The 7,073-nt window shown below is 33.3% G+C and overlaps 1 protein-coding gene and 1 long non-coding RNA gene across 2 annotated transcripts in view; one reads left to right on the top strand and one right to left on the bottom strand.

Moving 5' to 3' along the window:
* The window catches only part of Lemd3 (LEM domain containing 3), a 68,636-nt gene that overhangs the window by 16,704 nt on the left and 44,859 nt on the right, over positions 1–7,073 (top strand). The gene's annotated exons all lie outside the window — the stretch shown is intronic.
* Positions 1,340–7,073, bottom strand: part of LOC125617516 — a 15,523-nt gene continuing 9,789 nt past the window's right edge. The window contains exons 4-5 of the long non-coding RNA XR_007348561.1: positions 3,829–3,833; positions 1,340–1,457 (exon numbers count right to left, since the gene is read on the bottom strand). This is a non-coding gene — a long non-coding RNA (uncharacterized LOC125617516). The remainder of the gene's footprint in view (positions 1,458–3,828; positions 3,834–7,073) is intronic.

Genomic DNA, 7,073 nt, shown 5'->3' with positions numbered 1-7,073 from the left:
CAAGTATTGTGTAGCAATTCCTTCAGGTTTCTTGGGCAATGTCCTTGGTCTGTAAACACTCTGTACCTAGACATGCCATGGGTCTCCCAAAAATGTGGGTTCTCTAAATTCCTTATCCCTCTACTGTGCTCATGGAGGGATCCCTCTGGATGGAGCTTCTGGCCTAGCTGTGGTAACAGCAGAGCCACTGGGGATTTTTTTCCCCTTATTTTATTATGTCCAACCTCCATGTCTCAGGTCTGCTTTGAATGTCCAGTTTTAAGTTCCAATAATTCTCCCCTCCCCTCCACTTTTTTTTGTTCACCCACCTTGGGGAGAAGCTGCCTGTCTATTGGTTTCACACCTTGGAGCAGCCAGGAATGCAACCTTCTCTATTCTGCCATCTTGGATATCTCTCTGCTCCAGAGATTTTTAAATTTTAAAAATTATACTAGATTGAAGTTAATACAAACATTTTTTAATTATGTCAAGAAGGAAAAAAGGGTAAAGTATTTCCCAATTACTTTGAAAATATTTTGCATCTTTAAATAAATTTTATATTATTTGGATTGGAAAATGGGAGAAACCTGGGCAATTTAGTGTCTTGCTTGAATTTTATTTTGGACAGAATATCAGTCTGAATGCATTTTTTAAAAATAGGTGTGCAACATTCTGTTGAGTTGGTAGAAATTGCTTTTCTTTCTTTTTCTCTTGTAAACACATACTACATTCTTTAAAATTCTTTTTGGTTAATAATTTCTGTAGAGATTAAAATAAAGATGCCAGAGTTCATCAGTATCTGCTTAGTGATAAGAACTATAGTACAAATATTAGAGGGAAATAAATAAAACTATGTAAGCATGTTTTGGATGTTTAAAAAAAGATTAAATAGGCTATAGTAGGGTGTACAATTTGAGAAAAAGAACAAACTGCTTAAAGTGGAAGAAATTCTGGCAAGTCCATCTGCTAGCTAAAGAAGGCATAACATGAATATAGATAAATAATTTTTTTGCACTTTAATTTACAAGGTCTTTTACATATTTTCTTCTGTAGTCAACTCTGCCAATTTATTACAGTGTGGTTGCTATGCTTTTGTTTTTATGTTTTTGCTAATAAATCCAGGTTCTGAAGGAAGGGAGGTTACATGAAATTGAATAAAAGCAGTTAAATTTAAAATCAACATTTTTGCCACCTAAGATTATCTTAGGGTTTGAAGGAGTTTTAGAAATCATTAGCTCACACAGTGGAATGTGGGAGTATATAATGTTTTTGTTGGGCTCTTTTGGTCATAAAGACAGTTTTAAGAAATTGAGGGTTTACTGTGAGGATGCATGTAAACTCAAATCAGAAAAGCTTGAGGAGTGAATTAAATTGAAAAACTCGGTCTGTGTATTTGCAAGTGCCTCTGTCTTGGTACTGTGTTAAGTTTTGCTTGCATTATTTCATTTAATTCTTAAAATTCTGAGAACCAGGTATTACTGTTTCCATCTTTAGATGAGGAAGCTGAGGATTTGAGAGGTTAAGAAACTTATCTAGAGTCAGTAAATGGCAGAACCAAGAGTTGAATACAGATACTATGACTCTCTCTATAGAATCTTTGTACTTAAACTATATTATCTGCATGATCTTATGTCTTCTCAAAGAGTTTTTTTTTTTTAATTTCCTTTGAAGTTGTTCCCACTTGCCCTTTGAAAAAAACAAAAAGCTTGATATTCTCCTAGACCAGGAGCTCTTAAAACAGTGATCCAGTGATCCATGAATCTTAATGAAGCAATAAATGGACTCCGGGTGAACAGTGACTCCTTGAAATGTATGAAAAGTTTGGGAAAAAAATGTGTGTGTGTGTGTGTGTGTGTGTGTGTGTGTGTTTGCATTTTGTGAGAGGGACGGTCCACAGATTTTATTTAATTCTCAGAGAGATCTGTGCCTTCCCTAAGTACTGAGAATCACTCACTGCACTATCAGTTACACTAGGAAAGGTTATATGAGTTTTCATTTTTGTGTCTCCTAATACCTAGATTTTGACTATTCAAAAAGTATTTGATGAATAAAGTTAAATGAATAGAGATAGTGTTAGCTTTCCATCCATTACTGTAACAAATACTTAAGATAAATCAACTAAGAAAAGATTTATTTCAGCTCATAATTTTAGAGGTTTCAGTTCTTGATTGATTGACCCTGTTGATTGGGGACTGTAGTGAGATAACACATTATAGCAGGGAGGCTTTGGTGAAGCAAAACCATTTACTTCATGGCAGGGATGTGAAGGAGAGTCAGAGGAATGGTCTAGGTTCCCAATATCCCCTTTAAGTTTACTAGTGACTGGAAGACCTCGCACAAGAACTTACATCTTAAAAGATTCCCCTACCTCTCAGTAGGACCACAGGCTGAGGGCCACATCTTTCACACATAGACCTTTTGGGGACACTTATTCAGACCATAGCAGACATTTATGTAGGGAGATTAGTCCTAATCCAAGTTTTCAAAATGCCTTGCGTGTTTTCTTAAAAGAGTACTAATACATCAGTCATACATAAGTTTAAATTTCAAGTTCTGGTGTATACTGATTGCATGAAGTAAAGAGCATGAAGCAAAAACTAAATGTGTTCAAAAATTCCATTGAAAGCATGGTCTGTGTATTTTATATGGTCTCTCAAAAAGGACATTTGTTTTTCTTCAGTGTAAGATTAGATTTTCAAAAATACTTAATGAAGCATTAAGGACGATTATTTATCTTTAAACATTAAAATCATACTCGGTGCTTCAAGTATACTGTAAAAGCTATATGGAAACTGAGAGTAGCTTAAGAAATAGCATAATATTAAAAGAACATAAAACTTTTGACAAATCAAAAATAAGAAGTCATGAATTGGGCATCAGTTAGAACCAGAAGAGATTCAGAAAGCTCTATTCCACAGCACTGTAGGCAGTGAACATTTATAGCTGAATGTGGAAGAGAAATTCTCTTTGGTTAGTATGAAAAAACCCTAGTTTGAGGTTAGTTGGCAATTTCTAATAGGTTAAATTTATGTCTCATTTTGCTGCTTACATTGAATTGGGTTTTGGTTTACTTACGTTGGAGCTCCACTTACAGAGATAAGCTCAGATTAAGGACTTCCTTATTTGCTTGACAGTAGTTATATCTCCTATCTCTAAGTTATGTCTAGGTCACTGAGTAGAACAGATGAGGAATTGCATGTATCATTTTTTTTAAGCATTCCTTCACATGGTACTCATTTGTATTCTCCCACTTTGACATAAGTAGAAGTTGTAGAAATTAGAAGATATTAGATGAGAATTGATATGATTCTATTTTATGCTGTATGTTTTGTCTGTTGTGTTCATATAGAAGCATAGTTTGACTCCAAGGTTCTATATAACCAACAAAAGTCTTACTTAGCCTGTTTGCCACATGTCATAACTGCTTGAATGGTTGTTTTATCCAGTGGTTTTGTTTTTGACTTACTGATGACATTTGTAAATGTCTCTGTTTGCTAAGTAACTTTTCATCTGTGTCTACTCTCTTTTAGAGCTAAGGTCAGGAGAGATGTGACTTTTAAGCACATTTCTCAATGATAATCTTAGCTTCAAATTTAGTTCAGATGTTCATTTTGGTCAATCTCTGCTTTGTCTAGACTTATTAGGCCCTTTTCCATTTTATCAAAACAGTATTCCTTAGTCCTGTTTGATGAGTGAAATGAAAACTGTCATTAGTATTTTTCAGTCCTAATTACATCTTTTCCTCTGCAGACTCTCTGGTTTTCTTATTTGCATATTATCTATGTGCAACACAAAATTAAATTGGTGATAGTCATTTAAGATTTCAAGCATATGCATTGTAATTTAGACTGTTACTGTCTTAGTCTCTTGAGCTGCTATAACAGAATACTTGAAATTGAGTATATAAATAACAGATTTATTTATTTATTTATCTATTGTTTTGAAGGCTGGGAAGTCCCAGATTGAGTGGCTTGCATCTGGAGGGCCTTGGTGTATCATGTGTGCCCTCTCTTGCTTTTCTACCTTCTGCCATAGAAAAAGTTGACTTGCTTTTATAACAAATCCTCTCTTATAATAATATATCCACTTCTGCATGATAATGTAGAGCCCTCATGACCTAATTAGATAATTATCCTAAATATCCCATCTCTCAATTCTGTTATATTGGGGTTTCAATTTCTAGCACATTAACTTGGGAGACACATTCAAACTCTAACAGTTACTAAGTTAGGCACCTACTATATTTAAAATTGTATGGGAAATTCATGTTGTTTTATTGTATTGCTCTTGAGATAGGCTGTATAGTGTATCCCAGATCCCTTTTGGGCCTCCGAATTCTCCTTTAGCAGTATTCTTTCAGAACAGACCTTGTTATAATGCAAGTTTCACTTGTAATCTTGTAACGTAAACCTTGAGAAAGTGTTACAGTCAGTCTCTAGTGTGTAACAGTTAATGTTTAAAAATCTCTTAGAACAGTGAGCTGCCATCATATTTAATAAATTACAGTATTTCATTAGCATAAACTCCTCTGAGTGCCAAGTTAGCTGTCACACAGATGCCTGGTATTATTTATAGATTTGTATCTAACCTTTGTGGGTCGTCTTATTTTTATTTTCTATTCACTTGTCACTCTGCAATAATTTAATTTAACTGCCAAATGTACAAAAATAATTTTCAAGAAGAAATCTGTTGAAAGTACTGAAAGGCAGAACACTCAAAAGTTTTGGACCTTGAGCAGTATAGTAAGTAGACATGCTGCTTTGTCTTTATTTGAATATGTTCTATCTACTGTTTTTCTTTCCAGCATTTGGGAAAACTGCAGGCACGTCTTTGGCAAGTTTAGATGGAGATAGCAGCCTGATTGTTTCCTTTAGAACTTTGAGCCACTGAGATTTGTTTTTGTATGAAGGCTCAGGGTGTAGGGAATTTATTATTAGTTTTGTATTTTATTTCAAATTGTTTATATTTTCTTTAAGTCTGAAAGTCTTTGTTCAGAGTAAACTTTTTAAAAAAAATTTTTTTAGTTGCTGATGGACCTTTTTTATTTTATTTTATTAATTTGTATATAGTGCTGAGAATCAAACCCAGTGCCTCACACATGCTAGGCAAGTGCTCTACCACTGAGCCACAACCCCAGCCCGCAGAGTAAACTTTTTTGGGGGGCATGGAAACTTCAATTTTAGTTACTAGTCAAATTTAAGAATTATAAATCCTATGGAAAATTTTTTGGAATTGTGTATCTCTATTGTGATATGTATTCATTTTTGGAAGAAATAGCCTTATTAAAGGTTTCTAAATGTATAGTATTTTGGTATTCTCTTGATTTGATAGGGATCTAACTTTCTAATTTAGTCATATTTTATTCAGATAAGTGAGACTAGTTCTATAAAATCATTGATAGGTGAATTACTTTCAACTCACTAACTTAATAAGCACTTCAGAAAATAGCTAATGAATATTTGTGGACATTTACTTTTAAGACTACTAGACAGAATTACATATTTTGACAGAAAAGTCAAAACATTAGAAAAAATGTGTTGTTTCTTAGTTATTTTAGTAAAAAAGAACTTAAGATTTATTTGTAATGTAAATTATGTGAATTGTATAAGATTAGTGAGACCTTACTTTAAAAAAAAAGAAAAGCCTTTAAATTACAACAACTCCAATTTTTGTTTGTTTTACTTTGTTTTTGCAAGAGGAGGAATTTTCTGTTTGCAGTTTATAAATATTTTAGATTGAATTGAAAGAAAATTTTTTTTGTGTGTTAAGCTGCAGCTTTTAAAATTGAGATTTTCAACTGATGTATTTAGGTTTTGAAGTAATCTTTAACAATTCTTTGATAGAAATTTTAGTTTGATTTTATTTTTTACAGTACTTGTAGATTCACAGCAAAAAAAATTGAGCAGAAAGCACAGAAATTTCCCGAATACCTCTACTTCTACACATATGTGACTTTCCCCATTATCAGCATGCTCCACTAAATTGGTGCAATTGTTACAATTGATGAACCTACATTGATGAATCATTTTTACCTGAAGTGCATAGTTCACGATAAGCTTTACTCTTGGGGATATACACTGTAAGGACTTGGACAGATTTATGATGACATTTATTTACTGTTATAGTATCATTCAGACTAGTTACACTACCCTAAAACTCCTCTGTGATCCACCTATTTATCTCTCCATCCCCTTTAACTCCTTGGTAACCACTGATTTTATTTCTTACTGTCTTCATTGTTTTGCCTTTCTTAGAATGTCATATATAATTGTATAGTATGTGCTCTTTTTAGACTGCCTTCTTTCACTTAATAACATGCATTTGAGCTGCTTCCATTTTTTTTTTTTTTATGGCTTGATAGCTCATTTCTTTTCAGTGCTGAATAAATAATCTATTGTCTAGGTGTACAACAGTTTGTTTATTCATTCACCTATTGAAGCACATCTTGGTTGCTTTAAGTTTGAATAATTATGAATAATGCTGCTGTAGACATCCATGTGCAGGTGTTTGTGTGGACCTAAATCTTCACCTCCTTAGGGTAAATACCAAGGAGCATGATTATTTGATTATATGGGGAGAGTATGTTTACTTTTATAAGAAAATACCAAACTTTCTTCCAAAATGGATGTGCCGTTTTACATTCCCACCAGCACTGAATGAAAGCTCCTGCTGTTCCATGGCTTTGCCAGCATTTGATAATGTCAGTGTTCTGGATTTTGGCCATTCTCAGAAGTATGTAGTGGTATCTTCTTGTTTTTATTTGCATTTCTCCGATGACATGATATAGAATGTCTTTTCTTCTTTGGAGAAGTCTGTTGAGTTCTTGACCCATTTTTTTATATTGTTTGTTATTATTGAGTTTTAAGAATTCTTTGTATATTTTGGATAACAGTGCTTTACCAGATACATTTTTTTTTATTTTTATTTTTTTTTATTTTTTAATTTTTTATTGTGGGTTGTTCAAAACATTACAAATTTCTTGACATATCATACTCGACACTTTGATTCAAGTGGGTTATGAACTCCCACCTTCACCCCATACACAGATTGCAGAATCACATCAGTTACACATCCATTGATTTACAAATTGCCAT

This window comes from Marmota marmota, unplaced genomic scaffold (genome assembly GCF_001458135.2).
Source record: "Marmota marmota marmota unplaced genomic scaffold, marMar, whole genome shotgun sequence".
Lineage (NCBI taxonomy): Eukaryota > Metazoa > Chordata > Mammalia > Rodentia > Sciuridae > Marmota > Marmota marmota.
Note: the sequence above shows the minus strand (reverse complement) of the source record. Positions and strands in the feature narration are given on the sequence as shown.